The sequence below is a fragment of the Camelus bactrianus genome, chromosome 3 (genome assembly GCF_048773025.1).
Source record: "Camelus bactrianus isolate YW-2024 breed Bactrian camel chromosome 3, ASM4877302v1, whole genome shotgun sequence".
In the NCBI taxonomy this organism is placed as follows: Eukaryota; Metazoa; Chordata; class Mammalia; order Artiodactyla; family Camelidae; genus Camelus; species Camelus bactrianus.
The window spans coordinates 41,682,891-41,699,137 of record NC_133541.1 but is presented as its reverse complement, the minus strand read 5'-3'; the positions used below and the strand labels follow the sequence as shown (position 1 = coordinate 41,699,137).

Genomic DNA, 16,247 nt, shown 5'->3' with positions numbered 1-16,247 from the left:
GGCTTTAATTTTTATTTAATTTTTTATTTTTATTGAATGAAAGATCTTTAGATTCTATAGTGCTTTACAGTTTTCAAAAAGTTTCACAGACATGATTTCATATAATCCCATAACCCTCTTCTCCCCCTCCCCCTATATTGCCCCTCCTCCCTTCCCTCTCCTATTTGGTAACCATTACTTTGTTCTCTGTATCTGTGAGTCTGCTTTTTTGTTATATTCACTAGTTTGTTGTATTTTTTAGATTCTATACATAAGTGATATACAGTATTTGTCATTCTCTGTCTGACTTACTTTGCTTAGCATCATGCCTTCCAGCTCCACCCATGCTGCTGCAAATGGCAAAATTTCATTCTTTTTTTGTGGCTGAGTAGTACTCTATGATATATGTACCACATCTTCTTTATCCATTCATCTATTGATGGACACTAGGTTGCTTCTGTATCTTGGCAATTATAAACAATGTGGTTATGAACATTGAGGTGCATGTATCTTTTTGAATTAGCACTCTTATTATTATTTTTCTGGACACATACTCAGGAGTGGAGTTGCTGGATCATTTGGTAGTTCTATTTTTAGTTTTTTGAGAAACCTCCATAATGTTTTCCACAGTGGCTGCACCAATTTACATTCCCACCAGTGGTGTACTAGGATTCCCTTTTCTCCACATTCTCACTGACGTTTGTTATTTGTGTTCTTTTTGATGATAGCCATTCTGATGGGGTGATGTGATATCTCATTGGAGTTTTGATTTGCATTTCCCTGGTGATTAGTAATGTTGAGCGTCTTTTCAGGTGCCGATTGGACATCTACATTTCCTCTTTGGAAAAATGTGTATTCATTTCTCTAGTCAGTTTTAAATTGGATTGTTTGCTTTTTTGATGTTGAGTTGTATGAGCTGTTTATATATGTTGGATATTAATCCCTTATCAGTCATATCATTTGCAAATATTTTCTCTCATTCAGCAGTTTTTTCCTTTTTGCCAATGGTTTCTTTTGCTGTGCAAAAGCTTTTAAGTTTAATTAGGTCCCATTTGTTTATTTTTGCTTTTATTTCCTTTGCTTTAGGAGACAAGTCCAAAAAAATATTGCTGTGATTTATGTCAAAGAGTGTTCTGTCTATGTTTTTCTCTTGGGGTTTTATAGGCTTGTGTCTTACATTTAGATCTTTAATTCATTTTGAGTTTATTTTTATCTATGGTATTAGACAATGTTCCAATTTCATTCTTTTATATGTAGCTGTCCAGTTTTCCCAGCACCGCTTATTGAAGAGACTGTCTTTTCTTCATTGTATATTCTTGCCTCCTTTGTTGTAGATTAATTGATTATAAGTGTGTGGGTTTATTTCTTGGCTTTCCATTCTGTTCCATTGATCTATGTATCTGTTTTTGTGACAGTAACCACATTGTTTTGATTACTATGGCTTTGTAGCATAGTTTGAAGTCAGGGAGCATGATTCCTCCCATTCTGTGGGGTTTTTTTCCTCAAGATTTTTTGTCTGTTCAACTCTGCTTTTGAATCTCTAATTAAACATATTTTAGATCTTTTCTATCCTCTGTCTCTTAATTTCTAGCTTCCATATTTTTGTCTTTCTGTGATACATTCTGGATAATTTCTTCATTCTTTCATTCATTTCAGCACTTCTCCCTCTAGGTATGTCTAGTCTCCTGTTAAATGCCTATATCCACTATTATGCAATTTTCATCCGTTTTACAGCTCAGGAAACAGAGACTCAGTAAGACTGGGTAACTTCCAATTTTGTAAGTAACATATAGTGGCCATCACAACCAGCTCTGTCTGACTGCACAGCCCAGCTCCTGATCAAGATGTTGCTATGTAAATTTCATCATTTCCTAGTGAATCTAAGATTTAGTTAAAAATCTATTTACAATTTTTGCGGATTCCATCTTGGAGGCTTGCTAAATGAATTGTTTGCTTTGAGGATCTAGAATATATTTTGTTTTTCATAAACTGTGCCTGTTTCAGAACAAAAAATAATATGTGTATTTGGCTAGGTTTACCCACTTTATAAAACCTCTTGGGGCTCGTCTGTCAAAACCAAGAAGATTCATAGTACTCAGAGCCTTTTCTAGAGAATGTAACACAAGTTACTCTCCCCTCCTCCAGCCCTGCCATCCCGCAACATTTTACATACTGCTGCCAGCGTCTCTCTGATAGTAATGACCTGGTCGTCTTCTTGAGTAGTCTAGTAAAACAGAGACTTTTTTTTTTTTTAAAGCAGAGGACTAAAGATTATTTTGTTTTCAGAAGAAATAACTAAACTAAACTGTAATTGATTTTTAAAAATTGAAGTACTTTTATTTTGATCAGTTGTAAGGCTAACCCAACATGGGAATAAAGAGGCCTTTTGCTCACTATTTCCACTAAGAACTTGTGACCTTTTGAAGGATATTGGCAACAAACATTTCAGTGATAACTTACCAGGATTAGAGAACAATTTACTGCTAAAAATACTTTGCCGGGATAAAGTGTAATCTCTGACATTCTGAGAGCCCAGATTATCTCCAGTTACTGATATCTATATTTATGTTGCTATGTTTTAGAATCAGGTATGTTTTAGACTTAGTTATTAAAAAAAAAAAATCAAACCACGGGAGAGCTGTTTTGAAGATTAGAACCATGTGACTGAAAGCTACTTCACATGAGACCTTAAAACAGACTATAATAGGAGGCACAGAGGAAAATGACAATAAAATCAGCCTTCTTGCTTACTGATTCTGCATAATTTATTGAATCTGGGTTTTTGTCCATATGCACTTTTGGCTTAGAAGACTCCAATCTTTTAAAAGCTTTCTGATACTTAGAAAAAAATGTAAAACTTAAAAATAGACAATACAGAGTGGTCAAATCTGATTGGATAATACTGCTTCAGTGTTCTAACTCTTATCATTTTTTTAAACTTTTTTTTATTGAGTTATACTCATTTTACAATGTTGTGTCAAATTCCAGTGTAGAGCACAATTTTTCAGTTATACATAAACATACATATATTCATTTGAAGCAATAGTTAACATTTAAAACATATACTGATTATCATCTATAAATTTCTTAAAACTTTCTACTTATTAAAATACAAGTATAATTAGACACAATAACTGCTTAAAGATGATGAAGTTTTAATTTCGAAGAGCTCTTCTCTTACTCTTTCACAGAAAATGGAATTCAGTGATTTGTGAAGGCCCTAAGAGGTGTCTGGTTTAAACAATTTGGCTTTTCCCAAGTCATGGTCTGTTTAACAAGGATGGATGTTCCCAGTAGGGGTCAGTCTTGTGTTGGTAATTATTGTTCCAAAAGGAAAAACTAAGAATTTTATTTAAAAGTCAACTATATTCTGTATAAAGTAAGCCATTAACTGTGGAAAGAAGAAACTTAAAAAATCAATCATCTCTGTTGCAACAAAGGTAACTGTGAGTAATATTATGACTCCTCTGTTACCATGTTTTCCCCCAGAAGCTTCAGAAGGCTCTATTGCTTGCTAAGTACTCTCCAAAAATTGGCTATAAATGGTACAAATGAGCAGTTATCTAAATGCAGCAGCAGATATTTAGGGATAAATGACAGATTATTAGACTTTATTTTATTTTTTACAAAAGGTAGGTTATGTTTATTTGGAGTCACAATCAGTTGACTGACTCAGTGTGACTCAAACTACAAAGAAACCATTTCTCCTTCACTCCATTCAGAGTGGGCTGTGGCCCAGTCTGGCAGGAGTGCTGCCTGGGGCCCATTCACAGGTTTACAAGTTTGTCATTGAGGGCAATTTGTGACTGCGTGAGATTGGCCAGGTAGGTCACCATCAGCAAGTCGTTGATGTTGCTATTGAGCATGGTCTCAAAGTCCTTGGGAGCTATTTTGGGGACCTGGTTAACCAGACTCATCAAGAAGCGGCCCACGGTATTGTAAGCAGACACTTTTCCAGACTGCACGTCCTTGCATACTGCAGCACCGTGCTGTGGGCGTCCTGGATGCGGGCCGACGCCCCACCCACCTGCTGCAAGTCACTGGAGAGGCCCATCACCCGGTTGGGGCTAAAGCAGGTCTTAATGATCAGGTCAACTCCGATGCATTCAGTGTCATAATACGCATATTTCACTATCAGCGGTGTGAACATCACCCCCATGGTCCTCCCAGGAACACCCATTAAAGTGCTGACGTAGGCCTTGATGCTCATGCGGCCGTTCTGGAGGCTCGTGTCCACGGTGAGGTGGATGGGGTTGGGGGCTTCCCGGCTGTAGTACTCGTGGATCAGCACAGAGTGCTCTGTGATATCATGACCTGTGGCATACCAGCCCAGGATGAGCTCATTTGGAGAGACTTTCTTGTGCAATTCATACAAGTTCTTAGTAAATTTCATGTCAACAGCCACCTCATCTTCTGACTCATGGTGCGGCACTGAAAAGCAATTGGTGACTTCCACTGAGTGCTTGTCGACGGTTCCCAGCAGGGTCCCCATAACTCGGACCACGCGGCCGCCGGGGAAGGGGCCTGGGAGAGCAGGACTAGGCAGCGACTGTGCTGGGGTCTGCGCTGGCACTGAGGCCGGGGGTCTAGCCCGGAGCCGCGGTCCCAGACGGTGCTGCCGCGGGGTCAGAGGCTAAGGCTGGAGCCGGCGCTGGAGCGTGAACGGAGGCTGGGGCTGGGGCTGGGGCCTGGGCCGGAGTCGGGACCAGACTTGGGGCCGCAGCGGGGGCTAGGGCTGGACTGGCGGGAGGAGCGCTCGCCGGTACTGCCGGTGTGGCCATCTTGTCGAGAAAGCTATTAGACTTTAAAGTGAAAAAAATTGCCTGCAAAATCGAGGTCAAGGAGACAAAAACCCCACAGAGGTAGGATAACTTTGTGCAAGTCGGCCACTTGCCTTAGCTACCTTCTGCAGTGTGGGGATAATTATGCTTATTCCCTTTTCCTTAAAATAAATCGTATTTTACTATTATTACTCAGACTAAGCTAACCTTTTGATCTCTAGACAAGCACTTTCTAATAAATGCAGAGATGAAAGTCTGGGATAAAACATGTGTTTTCAAATAATGCCTTTGGGGTTGTTGATGTCAGCATACTATACACAGCCAAACAAGCACAACCCAGAAACATCTTTGAGGATACTGAGATGACCAGTGTCTTGGCAACAGCAGTGATGCCACGACCACTTGGAGGGGCTTTCATCAAACATGATTAAGCAAATACTGTGTTTGCTATGCAAATACAACCTCAAGGCAAGACTTAGTCCCGTCTTTCCAACCAGATTATTACCTGAGGGTCCTTCCTAGCATCAGTATTTGTTAGAAATGAGAATATTTGCATTTTAAGTTCTAGCACTACTGAGGTGGTAAGCCCCATAAAAAGACAGGCAGGACCCCCAGGCAGCGCCACTACTCTCCTGCCAGCACTATCTGGTTCCCTGGCCCAGAGGCTCTATCTCACTTTTTGTTTCTGAACCGGCTTGCTTACCCCTAAAATTCCGTTGGTTCCCTGGGCTCACTTCTGATTGGTTATTTCCTTCACTCCTGATTGGTTATTTCTCTCCCTCCTGATTGGTCCATTTCTACAAAGCTTGTTCCTAATTAGTCAACTTTCATTATACCTCATTTGCATATGATGTTGCAAATTGTAAACTGGCAGCTTATAAAAGCCGGTGTAAAGCTACAGACGGGGTCCAGAGCTTAGAGTGTTAACTCTTTTGGGACTGCTGGTGTAATAAACCTGAGTTCAATTCTCTGAGTGCTGCTTGGTCTCTTGCCCGGATCCAGGTTGCGGTCACAACTGAGTTGTAACACTGAGCTATAACACTGAGATGTAACACATTTTCCCGCAACATTTCCAGTAAACAATTGGGCAGGTGGCCCTGAGCAAATCACAACCTTTCTGAGCTTTGGTTTGATCCTCAGTAAAGGGAAGGGATTGCATTTCAGTGGTCACAGTCTCTGGCGTCTTCCAGGGAGGATAAAAATTACTGAGAGTGGAGAGGCCAGTGGAGTATGCAGGTCCGACAACAGAGTATTGGGTAACCAAAAACTAAAAAAGTCCAATGCCCCATGTTGGTCAAACTACGTGTAGAGACACCCATCTCTGGATTAGGTGATTTGTAAGATAGCTTACAGCTCTAGTGTTTTGTGGTTTTTTAAAACCATTTCCCACACTTCTCCTCTTATTGCCTTGTGCTTAATTTCCTATCGACATCTCTTCTTTTTGTGAGTGGAATAGCTTCTAGTATCTGCAAGCTCAGTTCTGAATCAAATAGGAGAAAGCTGATCAGGGTAGGTGTAACGTCAATGCTAATGCATCGTGAAATAGCTTGTCATAATGTGCCTAACTTAACTTGAGCTGCCATTTGCCTCTGTTTGGATTATTATATCAGTTGGTTTAATCCACAATAGCTAATAGAAGTTTTCCTTCATTAGTGTCAATATTTGTATGCTATGTGCCTGTACCCATTTCATCAAAAGTTGATAAAATACCCAAGAATTTTTGGTAGTCATTGTGCCACCTAAATTGCTGCAGTCAACTTTTAGTCCCCTTACGTAAGTTTATTTTCACTAGCAGGTAGCATTTTACCTACATCCTCCTGTTGGTTAGACGAAAACGAATAATACTTTTCATTCCAAAAATACTTTGTAAAGTGATTTCATTGTATCCTCTGACTTTCAAATCCCGGTGGGCAGACAGACAGAGATGAGGAAGCTGAGGTCCAGAGAGGTACCCAGTTACAAATGCAAAACTTTAACTCTGTTCTTTTCTCTGATGATCTGGTGCCATTCCACTTCACCACACTAAATCCTGTCACTGTCAGGTGAGGTATGTGGGCTTCGTCCAAGCAAATCTGTGAAAGAGATATGGTTCCCCATATCCTTCATCTGTGCCTCTTCTTTCTTATTGGGGTCCTTTCTCTTCATCCCTCACCTCCTGGGCTGTGCATATGTGTTTACTGAGCATCAGTTTTGTATGAGACACCTTTTAGGAGCTGGTGAAACAGTTCAGTGCTTGCGTAGGACTGCCCCTCACGTCGGGGTCACCACTATGACGGTGACTTTTGCCTTCAGCATAACTTATCTGGTTCTGCACTACATTTCTTCGTGAAGAGTGGGTAGCCACCCAAATAGTTAGAGCTCTTTCACTTATTAATTTTTTTTTTCTTTTAGAGCAGTAATATGGCAGGCCCTAGGTTGAGCAATGATGGAGGAAGAAAGATGGCTTCAACTCTGAAAAGACCTTAGCCCAGTGAGGAAGATGCCTACATGTAACTCTCGATGATGACCTCAGAACCACAGAGCCCGGCAGAATGTAAGGGGCCCAGAGGAGAGAAAGGGCAATTTCTCCAGGGCACTTGGAAGGATATGGACAGTGTCCCTCGGCAGCTAATATTTAAGCTGAGTCTTGAAGAACCTGTCCACCAGCGAGGAAGTCAGGGCAGAAGACATTTCCTCAGTGAGCAGCATGAAATTAGGCTGTAGTGGCAACTATAAATAATTCCATACTGTCCAGATAGCACTGATATTTGAACAGAGAGTCTTAAATGGCTTTATCTAAAGGAATGAATAATAAGGAGATTTATGAATGTGCAGATGGCTAGGGAAATTATTTCAAGTGAGGAGTATTATGGCATCTCTCAAATAACATCTCCAAGGTAGCTCCTCTTCTTATTCTAGCCCAGTGGGTCCGGATTCCAGTGCTCTTTGGAATCAACTTTTCTCCTTTTTCAGTTACTGCTACATGATGGTGTCTTTTTCCCCAATGTCACAGGGCAAGCCAGTGTTCGTTTGTACCGATGCATATCCAAAGGCTGCAAAAAATCGTTGGTGTTGATGAACCTTCCTTGTGCTTTATTTAAAAGGGTGATCCTTTTTATTTGCCCATTTCTATTTTTCCATCAACAGCCTGTTAGTCCATGCCTCTGGGTCTATTCTGTTCCATTTCATAACATTTGATGAATGTTAGAACTGGCTCTGCAAATGCATTGCCTTATTCTTGTTGCCTGCAGTGAGATGCTTTTAATATTTTCTCCACATGTGAACTCAGGGTTTTCCTTTAGCTTTTGTTTAATTTCCATGCGGTTAATCCCCTACTACTGCAGGGAGCCTGAGTATTTATAGATTTCTTCCTTTCACTCTATCTTCAGTAATTTGCTTTTTACATTCATTGAACACATCCATCACAATAAATGGTCCTTTCCCTATTTGTATTGACTTGCATTTATATGAACCAGACTCCCTTTTTATATCATTATTAATGTTCACGGTAATTTTCAGTAGCTTGAGAAGCTGGATATTAAAGCTGGCACAGAGCTTCAAGTTGTCTTGTTAGATCAAGTGACTCATTTCATGACGCCTGGTTTCAAATTTTATCATTAAGTCAAAACCAAGGTTATGTGTTTTTTTTTTCTTAATTGACAGTATAAAATGAGAGTATTAAATAAGCATCTCTGAATTATTCCTCATTTCATTAAAATGTTCTCGGCTTGATAGCCTTGTGTGTACCAAAAGATGCACAATGTTCCCTTTACCAATGTGGAATATTTTTAAAATCAAAAGCCCAATTTTGGGAGGGTATAGTTCAAGTGGTAGAGCACATGCCTAGCTTGCACAAGGTTCACTCCCCAGTACCTCCTCTACAAACACATAAAAGCCCAATTTTATTAGCTTTTATAGCCACTAGTAGATAGAAATAGGGGTGTGAGTTATAAGCAGCTTACAATGGTCATACTTAGGTGCTATGGCATTCTGATAGCTCAATTTATTTTGACAGAGTCTAGAATGATGTAGTTCTATAACTCACTATTCTTCTAATATAAGGTAATTTTTTTCTATCACTATGCACGTCACGGGTTTGCAGATGGTAGGAACGGTTATAATTGGCAGAGCTTACATTGCTGTTCCTTAGGCAATACCAAACTGCGTTCTAGAGATCATCAAACTTTCTGTAGCTTGTGCAGTTTTCTCAAAAAACATCCTAAGAACCCCCTGAACCAGCCATTCTGCTGTAAGACAGAGTCTTGTGCCTTCCTTTTACCAAACGTTTTGATTGTTGAGCCACCTCTTCTGGTATCAATAGAATTTCCATGATTCAGTTTCTCTGAAACTAGGGTACATCTTGCAAATGATTATGTGTCACAGTTTAGTTGGTAGCATTTAAAAAATTTTTAGTGGCACAAAATTAATGGTATCCTACACTCGACAAAACGTGGCATTTTATTTCTCTCTCCTTTAAGTGGTTTGTTGAGTTATGATTGACATATAAAAAGCTGTACAGTTTTAATGCATATAATTTTATGGGTTTGGAGATAAGGGTACATTCATGAAACCAGCGCCACATCTATGCCGTAAACATCCATCACCTGTGAAGCTTTCCTCCTGCCCTCTTTATTTAATGTTCTGTGTGTATGATAAGAACACTTAACATCAGCTCTGCCCTCTTAGCAAGTATTTAAGTGTAGAATACAGTATTACCTATCGGCCCTGTGCTGTCCAGTAGCTAAGACTTACTCAGCTTGCATAACTGAAACTTCGTACCCTTTGACTAATGCCTCCCCATTTTCTCCTCCCCTGACCTGAGCCCCTGATAACCACCATTCTACTCCCTGCTTCTTCTGAGTTTGACTTGTAGATTTCACATCTGAGTGGTATCATATGGGATTTGTCCTTCTGTGTCTGGCTTATCTCACACCATGTCCTCCAGGTTTATCCATGTTGTCACAAATGGCAAGATTTCCTTCTTTTAAGGCTGAACACTATTCCATTGTATGTTTATACTGCATCTTCATCCATTCTTCCATCAGTGGACACTTAGATTGTTCCCATATCTTGGCCATTGTGAATAATGCTTCAGTGAACAAGGGAGTGCAGCTATCTATTTGAGATCCTGAATTCAATTCCTTTGGATATATTTGTATTTTCTAAGGAAAGATATTTATGGTCTCAGTGACTTTGTCTGTTTATTGAGTAAGCATTCCTCAGTATTCTCTGAGAGATTGCTTCTTTTTTGTTCCAATCTTTCTTATACAAGTTTATCTTCCAACTTGTTCATTTATTCATTCATTCTCTTCAGTTAATGAAAGTTAAGCATTTAAAAAGGTAAAATATTTTGAAGTATGCTATGTACTCCTCTCTCCTGAATTTCTATGTATGTGACTTTATTCCTGGTCAGGTTGAGACATCTTTTTGTAGTGGGGTGTGGGGAAATGAGAAATTACAGCACAAAGAGTGGGATTAGGGTTTTGATAACAAGAATGCAAAGAAAAGGGTCAGCATTTGGCTTTTAATTACAATGGGATGTTTTTAAGTAGTGCTGGCAGCGTGAAAATCTTGACTGTTAAGAGAAGAATTTTTTGAATTTCTTTAAGGCCCTGAAACATACTAAAAGACAGATTTGGTAGGGCTAGGTCAGAGACCTTCTTTCAGAGTCCAGAGGATTTGGTTCCTCTAGAAAGAAGCAAGTAGAGGCTTTCCCCTTTTGGTCCCATGGGATAATTGTTCCTGTTTTTTTCCTTAAGGTCTTTTCTTTCTCCCTTCTCAGGACTGTGAGTCAAATGGAGAGCGTATGGAAACATCAGGAAAGGCATGGAGGAATCTGAGAACATTTGAGCCAGTGCTCTGCTCCCGTCAAAGCATGAAGGAGGCCAAGGACTCTAGTTCTCGGTCAACATAAGCCTGTCACTCTGGGTATGACCAGTGCGGTGTGGGAGTCACCTCGGCGAAAGCTGGGGGTGAGAGGCTGTGCTCCTGGCTCCAGGGCCTGTGCTTGGTGTGCAGGGGATCATGCTGGGAGCCTTCCAGCCTCAGAGATGCTGTAGGGGCCAGTGGACCAGAACAGGTCTGCTCCAAGTGAAGAGACTACAGTGGGAGGAGCCTTTAAGAGCAGAGACCAGGATTACAGTTTCTGGCATAGAAACTACCTGCTTACAGAGAGAATTGAATAGTTGCAACAATGATCATATGTGTGTGTATATGTATAACTGAATCACTTTGCTGTACACCTGCAACTAAACATTGTAAATCAATTACACTTCAATAATTTTTTTTTCCAAAATGACCTCAAAAACAAAACAAAACAAAACAAAAACAAAAACAAAATCAAATGGCCTACGAGACCTAAAATATTAATAGTCTGGTCCTTCACAGAAAAATTCCAATTCCTGCTGTAGGAAATTCTGAATTTTAAAATTATAGTCATAAATATGCTTTAGTGCTTGATCTCAGACAGTTCAAGGTACTAATGACTTATAGGAAGACATAGAAGAATGCATCATTTAATTTGATGATTTATTAGAAAAAAAATTGAATATTCTTATTTTGTCTGCTGTAACAAATTACCATAGAGTCAGGTGACTTAAAGAGAAAAAATTTATCTCTCATAGTTCAGGAGGCTGGGAAGTACAAGATCAAGGTTCTGGCAGATCTGGTGTCTGGTGAGAGCTTCCAGGCTTGCAGACTGCCAACTTCCCGTATCCTCACATGGGAAAAAGAAAGTTAGCCCGCTCTCTGGCCTTTTCTTATAAGGGCACTAATTGCATTCACGAGGGTGGAGCCTCCCCCAGTTAATTACCTTCCAGAGGCCTACCTCCTAATACAGTCACATTGGAATTAGGGTTTCAACATATGGATTTTGTTGGGGGACACAAAAATTCAGTCTGCAACATGAATAATGTAGAAATCACATATACTCTGAATTAAACTGATTAATCTCAATTTGGAAAAGAGGAGAAGCAAAGAGACAGAATCAAATCCAGAGCTAACAGTGACCAGAAAAGCCCTACATTTTATCATTTATTGAGTTCCAGACTGAATCAGTATTATTGCAATGAAAAAAATGGAAGGGCTATATTGTGAAAAAGCATATATCATTGTGACAGTTAAAAGGATTCATTTTATTAAATGTATGTATATATGGTTTAAATGAAAATGTGGTAGGTATTTGTTTTTTTTAATATATATATATTTTTTTAATTTTGTGAGGTTTTTTTGGGGGGGTGGTACTTAGGTTTATTTATTTATTTCTTAGTGGGGATGCTAGGAATTGAACCCAGGACCTTGTGCATGCCGCTAAGCAGGCACTCTACCACCAAGCTATACCCTCCCCCCTTATTTGTTATGTATTTTATGATTCCTCACTTTGACTTTTAGATCAAACATCATTCTCGATTGCATCAGATAAGAAGGCATCTGATATACTTAAATTTTGTTAATTGGCAAATCCTGACTTTCTGAGCCCAGCAGGTAGAGCCTTGTTAGGAAATAGATTGGACCAACTACCATCAATAAATCACTTTGTTTTGCCTTCCCTTCCCTCCCACGTCCTGCCATCTCCACGTAGGGTTGATGAATTTGCCACCTTAAAGCTATATACAATGTATTAAGCAAAATAACCACAAAATGAACTTGTATATAACTTAAGAAGGACTTCCTCTTCTGTCCCTTCTTCCTTTGGCTAATGATGCCTCTTAAAACAGATCTCAGCTGTGATGGGTGAACAAATGTGACTGTACCAAAACCATTGAATTTTACCCTTAAGTGGGTGAACTGTATGCTATGTGAAACATATCTCAATAAAATCAGTACCCCCCCAAAAAAAATTCACAGGAGAAAATAAGAAAACTTAGTGTGCAGTTCATGGAATAGATACAAAAAGAAAAACATATTCAGCCCCTCCCACTACATGCTAGAAACGTTCAAATGGATAGATAAGAGTATCTAAAGTGCACAGCAACTTAAAGCAAGGTAACTCAAACATTTGCTTCTTTTGAACATAATATACTACACAGTGTTTTTATTTATGTAGGTATACTGTCAGGACAAGGCTAATTTGTTATTATGATAGTGTAGAGAATGTAATACTAGGCAGAACAGAAAAGAGTTGTATTTTCTGAGTTTAAAGTCATTAAATTATGGATCTGGGAGCCTGATTTTGCCCTATCAATTATGAAGTATTTCTAGGGTCTTCGTGAGGTCCTGTTACGCCTGGGCTCCTGTAAGCTGCACACTAAGTAGGCAGTAATGAGACTGGTCTTAATTTATAAGTACAGGAATAAACATTCAGATTAGTTCTATCATTTTAAAGAATGAGATTAAGAAATGTTAAAATGCATTCATTTTAACAATGTTTCCATTGTTCAAAACATTTTTGGCACCATCTTCTTTGTCTTTTTCAGGCAGGAAGATGTCAAAGCTTTAGAATCATACCTCATTGTGTGTGTGTGAGTGTGTCCATATATAGTATGAATTAGTATCATCACTTGTTTCCAAATGCCTTTTGGCTATTTTAAAACTCAAATCTACCCTTAAAGGAAAAAAATTTGCTGCTATTGAGAATATTCCAAAGTATGGGCTGAATGGGGCTCACAGGACTGGCTGGGAGATTAAGACTGAAGAACTTCACTCAGAAATTTGGCAGGGATCTTAGCAGTGGAGGAACAGTGGAGGTCACACCACAAAGCTATGTGGTTTAGCAGGTCCCTACTCGCATGTCCACTGGTAGACTTTACCTCCACTGGTGCCAATTGGCCATGGAGTCTTTTTCTGTGTGTGTGTGTGTGTGTGTATTTATTTATTGAAGTATAGTCAGTTTACAATGTTGTGTCAATTTCTGGTGTATAGCTGGCCGTGGAGTCTTGTATCACTTCTTTTAGGTATAATAGTCCCAGGTAGGAGTGTTGGTGCAAGCTGTGTTTATGTGCCCTGCACCAGATACCAGTGAGTGGGGGTGGATGAGTCCTTTATCTTGCTCTTTGACTCTGTTCTCACCTAAATTCACACAATGGAAGATTTCCCCACAAATGTTCAGTGCAAAGTTGTTTACATCACACATTACTGATATTACAGATGCATCTTTGGATTCTTTTATGAGTTAAAAGGAGCATGTATTATGTTTGTAATTTAAAAAGGAGAATATGAAATAATTAACAAAAAAGAGAGAGATGTTTTTCTAGTTCCAGGCAGAGTCAGCACCTGTGCTGTGAGGGAGACTCGACAGAGGGCTGCGACACCCTCAGCTCACTGCTCTTCCGTTCCCCTGGAGCGAGGACTGAGCCTTGACCTTTAGAAAAGTTCTACTTAGTGGTGCAATAACCTGGACACAGGGAGAAATCAGGTAAAGAGGAGAGTGTAGTGGAAAACGTGCATGCGTTCCTTTATCGCCCCTGCTCCAGTTATCAGTGGCGTTTCACTCAGAACTTCAGTTTAATCTCTTGTCTGATTTGGAAAGGAGGAAGTCTGTTAAAAAAAAAAATTACAAGAAAACAGCTGGAAAGGCAAGGGTTCAGTTCTCTGTTTAGAGTCTGAGGTTCCTAAACTCCCAAGGAGACTCCTGGCTGTTGTGACCTTTTTTTTTTTCTTTTTAGTTGAAAAAGTGTGAGCTTAGGGAAACTCAGAGGAAACATTTTTCTTCATTTTATTCTCAGAATAGAGGCAGGAGTAAGGCAGGGGAGAGTATAGCTGAGTAAATATAGTCACTGTCTCCTTAGGATAATTGGTGATAAAGTGCTGGTGCAACTTATATTCATTCTATGGCGTCATTTTTAAATTGGCTGTCCTGAAGGAGTGTTTTTTTTTCCCGGCTTGCTTCTTTACTTTTATTTTCCCGTTATTGTCCTTTTCGGGGGGCGGGGCAACTCTACTCTGGTGAATGATCAAATGTTCAGGCAAGTATATCGAAGTGTTGTAAGCTCATTAATTTCTTGCAGCATGCTGGGAAGTGCTGTTTACTGCCCCTTCTGGTGGTATAAAACCTGTCTCTGTTGATAATTAGTATTGTGCTTTAGTCAGTGCCGTGAAGAACTCTGTATACGCTACTAACACTTGTGGATGTGCAGAGCTCTGTGAGCTTCCTGTAGCTACTGCTGCTGGTGACATTTTGAGATGCTTCTGGAAGTCTTTCTCAACTTACCTTGGCACAGTGGTGTTCGAACATCAGCACGCATTAGAATCACCTGGAGGGCTTGTTCAAACAGGGTGCAGGGCTCCACCTGGAGAGGTTGATTCAGTAGGTCTGGGATGCAGCCTGAGAATTTGCATATCTAACAAATTCCCAGGTGATACTTACGCTGCTGGTCCTGAGACCACATTCCGAGATCCCCGGAGATTTATGGCTCAAATGGTTATGTAAACACCCTAAGTAAAATGGAGAAACCAGTGCAGTGAATCTTTGAATTACTGTTTGTTAAGCATTGCAGAGTTCCGAGCATTAAGTGAGGAGTTTGGGGGAATATTTCAGGTATGTGCATACAATTCATGCTGCCTAGGATTTTAACAGTAACTATAAAAAAGTGTTTTTGTTTTCCAAGTAACGTTATTAATCTCATAGAGAATGTTATTTAACGAAAGTCTTCTCCTTTTAATATAAGATAGTAATCTGATAGCTTCTTGTTCAATATAAAATGAAATAATATTTTGCATAAGCAGTAATTGAATTCGTTTAGGGTTTTTTCCTATATAATAATAACTTGAGACAATTACTTAAACATTGGAAAGATGTGAACTTCAAAATCATGTTGCAAACATGTTGCAACAACAGGAATGGTTTCATTGTTGAATGCATTTGTAAAAGCGGACTTCACTTACATTTTTGGTCCTACCTTCAGTAAATGATCAGAGTTGTTTTTAAGATTATGTGCTTCAGAGACCTCTGGACCAGATGGTGGTTATGAGTTGCTCTCTAGACCACAGCCTAAGAGCTTGGCTTAGGGCTGGAATCTGGTTCTGTTATTTAGGCAAGTTATGTATCCCTGTGAAGAGGCGATCGCAGGCTTTGCCAAACTATTGTGTATTTGTTTTCTGTTTCTTTACCTTATGTTCCTGTCTTTATTTCTTTTACTATGTTTCTATGACTTGAAGTTGCTGTTCTTTTAACTTTGTGATATAAATGCTTAGATCATTCATTAGCAGATTTTTGTCTTTTCTACTGTATACATAAAAGGCTATAAATTTTCCTTTAAGCACAAATTTAGTGGCACCTTTCCTTCCGAAGGTTTTATGATACATTGTTATCATTAAACTTTGTTTCAATGGGTCTCAAAATTCTGTGGCAGATTTTTGGTCAAGTTGTTTCCATTAAAAAGTACTGACTTTAAAAACTAATAACTTAAAACTGCCACACACACAAAACAAATGGTCCACAAAACAGTTTCCTTTCCTTCTGAAGGTTTTATGATGCATTGTTATCATTAACCAGTCTTTTACTGTTAAACTTAAATGGCCAATGAAGACAAACAGTTCAGAGACAGTTCTTCCACCACTGATTAAGACTGG

General features: G+C 39.4%; 1 pseudogene; it reads right to left on the bottom strand.

Moving 5' to 3' along the window:
- Positions 1-3,486: 3,486 nt before the first annotated feature.
- LOC105077787 (eukaryotic translation initiation factor 3 subunit F pseudogene) lies at positions 3,487-4,775 on the bottom strand (annotated as a pseudogene).
- Between the last annotated feature and the right edge of the window lie 11,472 nt (positions 4,776-16,247).